The following is a 14000-nucleotide window of genomic DNA, read 5'->3' as shown; positions in this document are numbered from 1 at the left end:
TATTTTCGATGATACAGCGCAGTATGTCAGAGTGAAATTTTAGGTTATAAACATCAAGCTCTATGGATTGCATACGTTATGAAAGCGACCGTAGTGGACATTCGATGGTTTTGCCTCACATCAGCATAGCCAGTTTGGTTGAAGCATAATTCCAAATAAATAACACATGAATCCAATATTAAAATTACGATTCCAATTTTAAACATGACTGAACAGCAAAATATGAATAAATAAAATATAATGGCACCAGTGGCATCAAACATTATTATTAAGAATTAAGGAAAAACCAACGTTTGACACAGGAATTGACCTTTTTAGCCACTCTGGCCTCAAAACGCGAAAATGAATGAGAACTTACGACATTATCCCATTTTGAAATTGCAATTAGTTGATTCGGAGTAACACAGTTGAAAATCAAACAATACGTTGTGGACTTTTTAAATTATTTTTTCATATTACTAAGATTTAAACACTGCGACGCAAAAACAGGATAAAAACTACGTAATTTCTGTGACCGCACATTTTTACACAGCAAACATGTACGAGTATCATTATCATCATTAGCCCGTTGCAGTCCACTGCATAGGCCTCTCCCAAGATACGCCACAGAGCCCGGTCTGCTGCTTTATGCATATAGTCATCGTCGACCCTCTTGGTTAAGTCATCCCGCCATCTAGCCAGAGGGCGGGACGACGAATGGGTATTATTGTACAAGTATGGCGTACCATAAATCCAAAAACTTCCACCATCTTCAATCACATACAATGTCAAGGATGTATCACCATAAAACGTTCTTATGCTATATCTTTCCTTATACAAGCCGTATCAAGTCTCAGATCTTATTCTTCATAAAACTTCTTTAATGGAGTGCTCCCAGGAAACACATCCAAGCTCATTGCTTAAATTAGAGATCATCTTGAATTATTCGGCTACTTTTAAGTTTATTCAATTACAATTTCGTCATTTATAGACTCCTTGACGATAAGACGAGGTATAAGTTGGCACTTTATTCTCATATTGTCAATATTTAAATCGTTGACAGACTGATATTTTTGCCAATACCTAGTCTTATCTTCCAGCCGCGGCACAGTAACATTGGACACGAAGGTAAGTACAAGTCCACCATTACTAGAATTTTGTCGGTTTTTACAACTGAATACATACTAACTGACCTCGGAACGTGCCCAACGCGAGTCTCTTTGATAGATGTCGCATATCAGATGGCCCAGTGTTAATGTTAAATGTTATATTTTGCCTGTAATTAATTAATACAGCTATTTTGGAACACGGTTTTATTAAATGTTTTGATTGACAGACGTCTAAGAAAATATCTAAAAATTACCAAAGAGCTCTAATGCATAAAGTTCTAATGTAATATATAACACCCTCCCACACTTTAAATAAAATAAATATAAAATATCCAGCATCCTTCCACAACCAACATACATTTTTGAACTTTTTTTCCTATATCCCGAGTCATGGCGTAGTATTATTTACGTTTTAGTACAGTCTCAGCCCGCAGTTTGAAATTTGAGCCCAATATGGCTATCATCTCTATCTTTTAATGGTTTGGAACACGCATAGCCAAATATGGGTGCCTTCGTTGGACCTCTGCTTACTCCTTCGCTAATAAAGGAGTGATGTGTGTCCATGTGTATTCAACAGCGTAGTTTTGTGTCCAAAGACAACCATCCTATTATTAAAACAACCGAAAATAATTGTTAACTACTCCCGCTCAGTTCGGTAATGTCGCATGTGATACGTCCGCAGGAAGGATGGAGTGGTGGAGTAATTTATGTCCCGGGCCGGGCTTGCGGTCGACGAATAAACGCTATTGTTCAATCTCCAATGTTTCTAAATCACTCGCAGATCAATGCGATGCACTTTTAGAGATCTTTGGGTGATGACTGTCTTTGTTTATGAGGAGTTTTGGTGGAAAATGGAAATATATGAAGGTTTTTGATGAATGGAATTATAAGTATTTTTATATATATTATGAAAATACCATTATATGCTGACCTTATTTTATACTTCGAACCATTTTCAGGTAATGTGATATGATGATGCTATTCTACAGGATACAGAAATTGGTTGAATACAAGTTATAATTAAACTTCATAATAACCATAATAATATAAACATCATTATTAAAAATGAAATGAAAGTAATCAGATAATTGTACTTATCGCACTTCTGCCTACATCTCGTTGATAGTGGCGTGAACTTAATAACATCAACCCTGTATTATATACAGCCCTACAGCTGGACACGGGTCCAGTGGCGAAGGGTTCCCGATTCCGCTTCCCTTTCCTAATCATGTAAAAAGGAATTATCATTAGAACGATTGGCACACCACATTCATGCATATGATTAATACCTAAGTATATGTGGTATTGGGTTATTTTTCAGAAAATTTTACCTTCGCCACTGCAAAGGTCTCCTCTACTATTAAAAGGGTTTTGGCATTCGACCATTATTCGCCATATTTCGCCGTAAGTTTATATTAAATATACTGAACCACAACAGGCCCACCACTCATCCAAACATTTCACGTAGAACAGAATACCCAGCTTTCAATACATTTTTCTTTCAGTAACATTTGCAACAGTAACAAAAGGTGCTCGTAAATACAGTACGAAGCAATGCTTTGTTACTTAAACACGGTGATGTTTATTTGCCTTTATTCAAACTCTTTGTACGCGAATCCGTAAATCAAAGTGCGACAATTTTATTATAGTACCGATTAGCGTGGAGACATGTTCTTAGTGATGATGAAAATGGCTAAGTTAGGCTTTCGTTTGTTTTGCGTAACGGTGCACAATTAATATAAATAAATAATATCAGCCCTGTGTGTTTTAGACAAGAGACTTGCCTACTCAATTATTATATAAAGATAATAATATATTATTAACCATTATAAAAATTTCCACATTTTATCACATCGTAATTTCTTTTTTATTTATCGCAAAGACTTATACCTAAGTCCATTTAGGTTTGTTTTTAGCTTAATAACTTTCAATAGTTCTGAGTTATTAATATTAACTCTTAGCAATCTCTTCTAAGCTTTCTCATACTTTATCTTACAGGATTAACTGTAGAAATTCTTAATAACATAATAATAACGTCCAAAACTTCACCTTCAAATCCTTTCGTACAGTTGTTGCCAACCATATTTTGCAACTTGCACTCTTTATTTGAATTCATCATAATGGACTATATACATACAATAATCTTCGTACATATAAAATTAATTTTGCTCTTTAAACTAAAAAATACTTTTAAAACATACACTGGTTGCCAAAGTTAATAAACATTTTTTATGTTCCAATGCGCTCATTTCACGCACGGCGCTCCTGTGTTGGCATAAAAAACTAATTTGCATAGTTTTGCGCTATCACAAAATCTAACTAGACTCAAACCAGGCTATTTGCAAAATTGTTGGCAACACATGCGATGCTAAAAGGCGTGCAGCACCGCTCGTCGGTGATCATGCATGCAATCAAATAGATTTATTTCCACAGCTTTGTTTCCAACATGTTAGTATAGGGTTGTTGAGAAGGAAGTTCTTTCAAGTATTTTCTTTTTATTTTAATTTAACTTCATCACAGATCAATCATTCTTCATTCTCTGACAATTATGACGCAATCAGAATATGATATTGCTGTCGGTATAACGGATATCGATTGATGTGCATACGTCTTTATTGAATTATAAGGAATACGATTTTTATACGACTTTGCAAACAATGTTGGATTATATAAACTAAAGTTAGCTGTTCAATTTTTGAAGAGGCTCTTAAATTTAACAGCCCTAGTAGCACTTCTGATAAACTATTACAGCCTACAATGTTTTCAGCTCAAATTTCACATGGGAATTGTACCTAACTCGAGTTTCAGAACGTTTCGAGTTGGGATCTAAATCAGTGAAACAAATCGAAATACATAAATTTGATGTTACGTGATGGAATTCCAAGCTCCAAGTAGAATTGAATGTCAAATGTCAGTTTACGTGACGTGATTTGAAAATTGCGTGTTCAGATTACCCAAAGTTTGATCAAATAGTGGTTCAAATAGTGTTTACGTAACATCACATTGATAGTAAAATACAATTATATTTTTAATTTTGAAAAATGCCATTCTCATTTATTGTTATAAATTATCAGTGTTACTTATAAAAAATTCGCAAAGCTATGCTTAGTTAAAACACAAATTTACTCGATCAAATGCTAGTCGAAAGCCGCCATCTTCCCTCTTAATTAGGTTAAAACTAGGAACCGGTGATGTTTTTGACAGTTATTTATGCAATTCTTAACCACCTCTTTACGCTAAAACAAGTATATAAGTAAGAGTGTCTATATAGAAGTCATTTTAAACATCCTTATCATACTACAAATACATCGATATTGTAATTACTGTCAACATTAAACAAAACAAAACCAACCCGTCATAAAAAACGCTATTCCAAAAACAAACACCAAACTCATTTAAAGGACACATATAAAATCTGTTTTACCTCGAACTGGAGCCATAGCTTAACTTGATGCACTAGCTTGTACAGCTCTGTCTGATCTCAGCTTTAGTTGCAGAACAGTTAACCATATGAATTTGCAGGTTTTTCCCGCCAAATTATCAATTAATTAATATTATAAGATTTGTAAACAAGTGGTGACAAGTAATAAGAAACGAATATTAGTACTTGGGCATCGCGCAAACGATGTCAATTCGATCCCAAGACATTAGAACTAGTATTAACTGATGCTACTGGAGCCATGTGTAGGCTGAGGAAAAAATTCAAAGGTTGAGCAACTCGCAAATACAAACATCAGCTTTGTTACAACAAAGTGGGTTGATAATTTAAATCTTGGCAGAGGATTTCGACGATCTTCTGTACTCCCATTAGAATAATAATACCTATAAATAAATAGTGGTGAAATAGAATGACAACTACGATATGTGTCTAAAATCTTGAATAACTCGTAAGAAGCGATAAATCTATAACTTTTATTTTTGGTAATTTTTTTAAAGAAATACACTACTAAGTACCAAGTTATATGCCTAATTAAATAATAATTAATTAATTACTCTTGACAGCCACTCAGTCTTGAGCTAACAGGATATGGTTACCTTGTGACGTCATAGACCGTCCCACAACACAGACCCGAAGTAAATATTTGCGGATCACATAAACATTTGTGTAGGTTCGTGATGACACCAACGGCTATTAGTTCTAAAGCTAAAAAGCCGAAATAACACTACGAAGATTAAATGAATATAAAACAACATAGTGTGCATAGTGTGCCCGTTTCCTACGAAGGCCTACCATCCATATGTTGTTATTTTTTGTAGTGCAAAAACATACTACGATTTTTTATTAGTTCTTTTATTATACTTATGTAGTAAACTATGTGTTATAATATGTACTAATTTAAAATGGTGGAATTTAAACAAAGATTTCTCCATATATGTTTTCAAACCGATTTCAGATTTTAATATTAGATGGGCCTTCAAGGTTTCCCCTATTTAATGAAAAACAAACCCGCAAACTTACACGAAACGCAATAGCAATAATCTAGTAAGTTACTATTTTAAATAGAACAAACTCGGGAGCTAATTACAGCAAATCTTATCTATTCGCTGTTTACCGTAGATGCTTGTGCGAGTTCCAACAAGTTTAATACAACGTCGTGAACGAAGCAACCACAGAGCACTAAGAACGGACCGACTAACACAAAAGTTCTGTGTTCACCGAATGTAGCGAAGATCATCTAAGATCGGTTGGAGAAGTTACGTATACCGGTCACGAAAAAAACTTTCGTTCAAACAAGTATGTGGAGAAGAATTTTCTGAATTGATTAACATATATGTTTTTATAAATAAAAACAAGATTGTACGCATTAAAAATGCGTACAATCTTGTTTTTAAGGAAACATTTTAAAGGTACATTAATGGCTAACGAACTGAACACCATCGGGTTATTATAAATCTTATAAATAATCCACTTTTAAAACTGACTAAAAATTGTCATCTAAGTTAATTAACAAAAAAAATATATAGAAAAGATGTTCAATTTAAATTAAGCACCGACTTCCCTAAAATATATAAGTGCGTATAAACATAAAAATACAAAAGATATTACTTGTGTGTGTAAAGTTCAACCATTTTTGAATTGGAATTTGGAGTCAGATTTGCTTTTGTTGTTACTGTACCATGTCCATTCGACTACAAAAAGAATCGCATAATGGCATTATTAAACCCATGTCGCGGCAAAACTAAAGCCGTATAACTCTTCGGTAAAAACTTGTATTTGTATTAGAAACGTCTTAAGTGCCGAAACGTTTGAAGCGTGTTGTGTTGGTTACCTGCAGATTCAGTGCAAACGGACGCCCGCATATTCGAACGCTTTTACATTCGATTCATGCGGAACTCTATCTAAAGAGAACTCGATTGCAGTGAAGTGCTCACTGAGTTCTTTCGCAAAAACTCTTTTGCGAGATGCACAAAGTTCGGCAGCGAAGTTTGCATGGGAAAGCATCTGAGTTTCATGTGCAATTTTCTAAACAAACATCACAGTTACGAAGTTCCGTATCTACGATTTTATTGTTCGATTGAATTATAATTTTATATCAGTTCGGAATTCCGATTGATTCTAAACAATTCGAATTTTAGTTTCATTTGTGATCGAGGTAGCGGTTTTGTTTATCTTTGGAGTTAATTCTAAAACAATTTAGAATGTAGACTGATAATTTGAATACTACGTAACAACAATCAGTTATCACATATCATATTTATTTGAAATTTCTGAGAAACCACGTGATTATATTGATATAATACATAACTTATTCTTATGGACTTCGATATTTAAATTAAAATCCACACAATCATAAAGTTATACGAATTGGTGCACGAATCAAAATAGATATATTAACATCATCGTAGTGAATTACGCAACCCACACGATCAAATTCGATTTCATCAAGCCGACATTTCGGTTTTCGCCATCCATTATCGTGATTTGAGTCCATATTCAAACTAATCAGCACAGTTGCGACTGGAAACACTAATACCAAACCGAATTTATGTTTACCTACTGATGTATGCGGTAGATTATGCAGCTGGCTAATTTTATGCATATTAAATACTAGCTGTGTGAATTTCCAATACATTAGGCGCTTATTTCACGACTTCTGAGAATCACTAATCGTCTAATTTGATATAGGGCTCCTATATAAACTGTAATTTAAAGTATATATACAGCAATTGTTTTATGTACGTTAACTGACGGATATCATTTACTTGAACATCACAACCACAATCATACAGTCTGAATCATAACCAGAGTAAATAACGTCGCTGGCAAAATTAACACACTGAAGTGGATGTGTGCCGGCCATGTCTACAGATGTATGGTCGATGGAGCACACAGGTGCCGGAGTGGAGACCGTGATTAGATGTAGTGTAGGATGTATATTTTCACGATAAACCGACGACTTGAAACAGGCGGCGCGTAACGGATGGATGCGGGCGCCTCAAGACTAGGGTGGTTGGCGCTTACTTGGAAAGACCTACATTTAGCCGTGAATGGCGACAGGCCGATTAATTGATTTACATCACAACAGGCCATCATCCGAATTTGGAGTTGATCAAGTAATAATTTCATTTTTTATATTATATGTGTTTCAAACCTAATAATGGAAACATGGTGTAAAAGCGCTATGAACCGACATAATATTATGTTGCTTTTCCCACTACACTTTCCCTAAATTGCTATTATTTTACAGTAAAATTATAAGTGTTGAGAAAATACAATCATACACTGTTATCAAAGGCGCATTAAAATATTTCTAATTTAAAAAATATCCATCATTAGCCTTAGGAAGTCTGCTGAACGTAGGCCTCCCTTAAAGATTTCCAAACCAACCTATTAAAAGGTGACTGTATCCAATGAGTTCCTGTGATCCTTTATCAGTCGTCGTTGGTGTACATCACTGTACTTGCCGGTACAAGAAAACTCAACACGTTAGGATAATCATAACAATTAGGGGTTTTCTGATACTCTCCATCGAGCTGAACACCCGTAACGGAAACCATAAACCGCTGAACAAGATGCGTATCTAATTAGACCATAATACTTGACTTTTCATATATAAATCGGTGACCTCTATTAAAGTTGTAAACCCTAAAATCCGACACAGCTTAATTTCTTTGCACGTTCTGACTCCCTCGGAAAGTCGTTTCGGCAAAGTAATTGCTTATGAGTAGAAGCGGATAAACGAAACGAGTTCCACTCTGTCGGGGCTCGTAAAATGGACTCAGGGGCTTGCATTTAATTAATACGACCAGTTGAAGTACGTGAGAGCACATCTCTCTGAAATGGAATCATTCCTTTTGACCGCCGAACTGACGCTTCCAGTCGAAAAATTACCCAAATTACCACGTCCGCATCAGCATTTTATCGACTTCAGCCGCGCGGGAACTTTGCACAAACTATTTTACGTATTTCAACTCCGTGCTAGATAGACTGATCGTGTATCGAATCCGTATCAAGACTTCAATATTGTTTGATTGAAGCAATATTATTCCCGCTCAGTGTTATAAATTACACCGGGTTGTATTGCATTTTCATTACTACGTGTATTTAACGACAGACATTTGCATAGAGCTCGTTAAAGACAAATGATACCTGCTCACGGAAGAGACCGCGCCGCTTCTAATTAGTAGAGAGTTCTTCTATTACTACAAACGTGGACTGGCCATCGGCAAAAGGAAAAGTAAAGGTCAATAGTCTTTAATTTAAAGACAGGACAAAAGGGACACCAATAATAGGAAAGACAAGAACGCGATTACAGAATGACTTTCTCGTTACTATTTTCGGATTTTATAGAGTTGTTTGATACAACTTTGGCTGCATCGGTGGCGTAGTTATATTACAGTATGACTACAGTATTTATCTCGGGTTCGATCATCGGGTCGGGGAAAACGATATTGGTTGATAGGCTCGCCCCCTATCTCTATGCCCCAAAGTGGTGGCACCAGTTGCGCCTCTGTCCACCTTTACGGGGTAAAAGGCGTGTGTATAATCATTCAAAAATTAATTGATTATAATTTCTTATGAAGTATACCTTTTTGGTTTCTTTTTTATTGTTGGCCCTTTAACGATGTTAAAAATAAATAAGTTGAAATATTTTTTATTTTTAAAATATTTGTGAATTATTTGATATAACCAGTGGCTTCAAAATTTGTACTTTCCAAATTTTTATACATAAATAATATAGTAAAAATATCAAAACCGACTTTCAATACGTAAATTGACATCGGATAGCGTTTATGCAAACACTGAACTACATTTCATTTAATATTTTGTAAAATAAAAATCGCACGTTACAAATATAGCACAGAGTATAACACAGAAAATAGATATACGAAGGTAAATTTTACACAACTTCCTACGGATTAAAGGGATTGTTTTTAAACAATACTAGTCTTAATAAAATTCTCGACTTGTACACTTAAGTGTGCTCTCCGGTGCTCACGAATGTTCAACAGGAAGTTGTACCAGTTCTGTATAAATCTGATTTTTTTCTTCGTTGTCGGTATGCAAATTGCGAATTCATTAAATGATTGTACGTTCGTCTCGGGTTTTTCTTTTCCTCTTATGCTTGTTAAGAGTCTCTTGTCCGTTGTATGTGAATTGTAATCACGAAACCCGTAACTTATTTATTTGCCGTCGCTAAGTTTCATTTATTATATTTTTTTAAATAATTCTCATGAAAACCTACACATAATTTTACTATAAATAGTTTTAAAATGAGACTACACTACACTACCTGATATGCAGTAATATGTTACACAAACAGATATAAATTTTATAGGTACCACGTGTCAGAAACTTCGAAGGATTTGCAGATGCACAACAGCCACATAGTCATTAAAGTATAGCAAGTAAGTATAAATAATATTATATCAATAATATTAGCCTATATATACAGTCCCACTGTTGGACATAAGCCTCCTTTACTACTAGGAGGGATTAGGCCTTAGTCCACCACGATAAAATAGTGCGGATTGGTAGACTTCACAATTCACATATCCTCGAAATTCTTATAGAGAACTTCTAAGATTTCCTCACGATGTTTTCCTTCACCGTTAAAGCAAGCGATAATTCACAAAGAATACACACATAGCTTTAGAAAAGTCTGAAGTGTGTGCACCTGGATTTTGAACCTGCAGACATTCGTCTCGGCAGTCCGTTTTACTTCCACCTAGGCTATCGCCGCTTCTTAATGTAAGATACTAAAAGTTAACTTTTAAGTAAATATTTTAATACGAAATACCGTCCTGGGATGTTTATCTATTGCCGACATATTTATCCAGACTTCTCCTAATTCACCATCAAGTGCAGTAAGGCTACTTCGCCATACCGTCGATAAAGATACATTATACATTTTATATATATTATTATTTACATAGATAAATTATTGTACTTATTCTACAGACTTTAATTACCAATATTACGTAAGCAAAGCTTGAATGCAATTAGATAAGGACCTACTGCATTTTAACACTCGTATTTTATCAAAATTGTCACCTTACTAAGTTCATTAGTAGTTTATACTATCTAAAAAAACGTACGTACAAAATATGTTAAAATATGTTAATTGAACGCGTTTAAACATTGTGCTGAGTTATGCTCGCAATCCCATTGCAATTTGCTGCGAAGCAAATCTTTGTTACGAATGTACGAAATGTTTTTGTATAAAATCTTACTTTTTCACGTTCATAGTCTCAGTGGTGATTTACTTACAGTATTTATTCCGAACGGATCCTTTTATGTTACTTTATTAATCACACTTACATATCCACGTCTTTTATACCCAGAAGGGTAGGCAGAGACACAACTAGTGCACCCACTTTTCGCCGTGTACTTACATTCCGTTCCATGATGTGATAGAGGCGGGCCTATTCCCACATCGGGCACAAATTTCGAACACTGATACTAAGCAGAACCAATATTACTTTTCCTAATCAATCATTCGAACCTGAGACCACAGGGCCGTAGTCGTATCGCGCATGACATACAATGCAATAGAGATCTAAACAGTAGTGACCTGCGATAGTCAATTGTCGGAATTTGAATGCCTTGGCGGTGCCTTTGTAATTGTAGACGACACGAGTATAACTACCGTGCTGAGGTCCTATGTTTGAATTCCGGGTCGGGACGAAATAATTGTGATTGGGTTTTTCCATCTTATAAAACTACTCAACCGCAGCTCGGAGTCAAGATGTTGGCGGAGTGATACCCTTGTGCCTCGGAAAGCACATTAAGCCGTTGATCCTGTGCCTGATCTCTCTCCGGTAATATCAGATTGCCGTCTCACTGTACTACCTATAAGAGCGAACGAGCAGAGAGTGCCATCTTTGGCGTACCTGGCTGATCTCCGTTGAGGTTGGTTGCTGTGGCCCAAATTTAGTTACGAAGGAAGGAAGGAAATAAAAGGAATTATTTATAAAATAATATCGAAGTATTAACATTTACAAACCTTACCGCTCTGTTTAACTGGATCTAATTACGTTTCCACGCATTACCACAAATCTTGTCTAGGGAAGATTTACTAGTTTTCGGTTACTACGTACTGCATTATTAAGTACTGCACGGCTAGTAAATAAGAGAGGTTTTATCTCAAATAAAACGTAAATAAAACTACAATATATTTAATAAGTTTGCAAATCGTTATATTTCTTAAAGGTACACTACGCTGTAGGACAGAACTAAATATCTGTTTCTAAAAATATGTACATTTTGTACCTAAAAAGACCACTTAAACTTTTTTTCTTAAAAACTTAAATAGGGCAGTCATGGTCAGAATGAATTCTTAAAAAGAATATTCACCAATACATTACAATGACCTAATAATATTTAATAAATATCACAACTAGGTACCTACTAAAAAAAACTTCTTATGTTTTCTAGATATAATCAAATGTAACAAAACGTAACAATCAGATCACCTAGTCATATTTTGCAATAATAAAACGCATAATGTAAATAGCGATAAGATCATCATGACGAATGCCTCCGCAGTCTCCGGGCTCGAGTCTCGCCGTATATCAATTCTATGTGACACGCCCACGATTACCTGCAGCGCCTGCCTACCCTTAATTTATCAAAACTGAATTGTTTAAGAGCTATAGTTTATTGGCTTTGGGGTCTTGCGCGTTTAAGGTAAGTTTCATAATGGCAATTCAAAATTTATTTACCAGATTACATGTAGATAATTCTCGGTATGTTCTCAAAAAATTGATGAAAATTAAATAAGAATGGACAATAAATTCTTTATTTAAGTAAAGGAAAGTTACATAATATAATAATTGCTAGCGGTTCTCAAATTAGGCTGACATTGCGTTTTGAAAAAAAAAATATACCTATAATCTATACGAATATATAGAGCTGAAGACATTGTTTGAACCTGTTAATCTCAGGAACTACTAAACGTATTTTTAAAAAACTTTCACTAATAGGAAACTATATTACTTGTAAGTGCTACAAGCTACATTCTATTCTGGGAATTATTAAACAATATTTCACGCTTACGCAGCCGCAGGCAAAATATATATATATTTTTTTTAGTGCGAGTTAGACAACGTCTATATTTGTATTTGTGTGTTTTGTATGTTTGGTAAAGATATTTTATATAATCGAGTAATAAACATATAGAAGTCACCATGGTATAATCTTGGGTTACAATTTCCTACATAAATATATTCTAATTTCTCTCTCAAGACATGAATAATTTTTTTGGTGATCAAAAATGAAATAATATCGTAAATTTCAAAAACAAGATATCAATAATCAACTTGTTAATCTTATTATTCTATAATGACAATATTGAATCGTTTCCGAATGAACAAAACATCGGAATGATACGGAAGGTTTCCGTCAGAAACAATCGTTCATTACTTTCTTTGTCGTGCCATTACGCTCACGTGTTAATGGAATACTGGCGAAACGTGCAGCAAAAACGACAACGACTTTGAAGAAAATTACGACTCTATTCTGCGAGAATGCATACCGCGGCTTATGGATGAGTTCTGTTGAGTGATTGATGTTTTTGAACGAAAATTAATGTCTAAGTAAATTTGGTTTGGAAACAATTATTGTAATATGTAATCGCAACCTAAGTCTAAGCCAGGTGTGCAATAGCAATGACAGTTTGAATACTAATAATATAAATCTTTATGTATATTTTTCTTATGAAGTATTCAATAAAGTATATTTGGATTTTATCGCGGATTTTTAAATTATAGTTTTTCCCGACGTTTTGAATCCGAATCCGAAAAGTAGTTTTATTATAATGTATAACATTAATAGCATTTTTATTTAAAACCGGTTAGTTTTTACTAATACCCATCATACCAACATAATATAATTCTCTAAAATGTTTTCCAAAACCACAAACTTACGTAAATGCAACACAAAGCAAATACGCACCATCTGTTCACAAGCTGAATCTCGAAAACAATAACAAGGAAACGAGAAAACAACCATTATTGAGGGAATACAAAATGAAGAAACAGAAATAACCCAATACAAGCAAATAATCATTGCCAACACTCAACTGTGGGGCAAAATGTCACATCACCCCGCGAAATTGCATGCGCCTAATTTGTATTCAAACTTCGCGAACACATTTGTTCATGAGATGTTAGCGTCAAATATTAAACTTGTGGTGAACCTCTAGTGTACTCCGAACACCGGAGTACAGTCACTCCGATATACACACATGAATAGAAAACGTTGCATTTTTGCGCGCACGGAGGAAAATGAGACTTCGCATGATTGAAGGTTATATAAGAGTAGTGCAAAAAATATGATTCATGTATGTGTTAAAATATATTGAACAACGGTCAAATTTCGACCACTGCACCACTAGAAGTATTTGTGATTTTTGCAAGGTATTTTACAACGAATAAGAACTTTAGTAGTATTAAAGAGTTTTAAAAGAT

The 14000-nt window shown here is 34.6% G+C and overlaps 1 long non-coding RNA gene across 1 annotated transcript; it reads right to left on the bottom strand.

Moving 5' to 3' along the window:
- Nucleotides 1–431: 431 nt before the first annotated feature.
- LOC119188676 lies at nucleotides 432–1302 on the bottom strand. The gene is made up of 2 exons (XR_005112008.1): nucleotides 1173–1302; nucleotides 432–898 (listed from the first exon to the last, which is right to left on the bottom strand). It is a non-coding gene; the product is annotated as an uncharacterized LOC119188676 (long non-coding RNA).
- Between the last annotated feature and the right edge of the window lie 12698 nt (nucleotides 1303–14000).

This window comes from Manduca sexta, chromosome 8 (genome assembly GCF_014839805.1).
Source record: "Manduca sexta isolate Smith_Timp_Sample1 chromosome 8, JHU_Msex_v1.0, whole genome shotgun sequence".
In the NCBI taxonomy this organism is placed as follows: Eukaryota; Metazoa; Arthropoda; class Insecta; order Lepidoptera; family Sphingidae; genus Manduca; species Manduca sexta.
The sequence above is the reverse complement of the archived record's forward strand: the minus strand, read 5'-3'. Positions and strand labels throughout refer to the sequence as shown.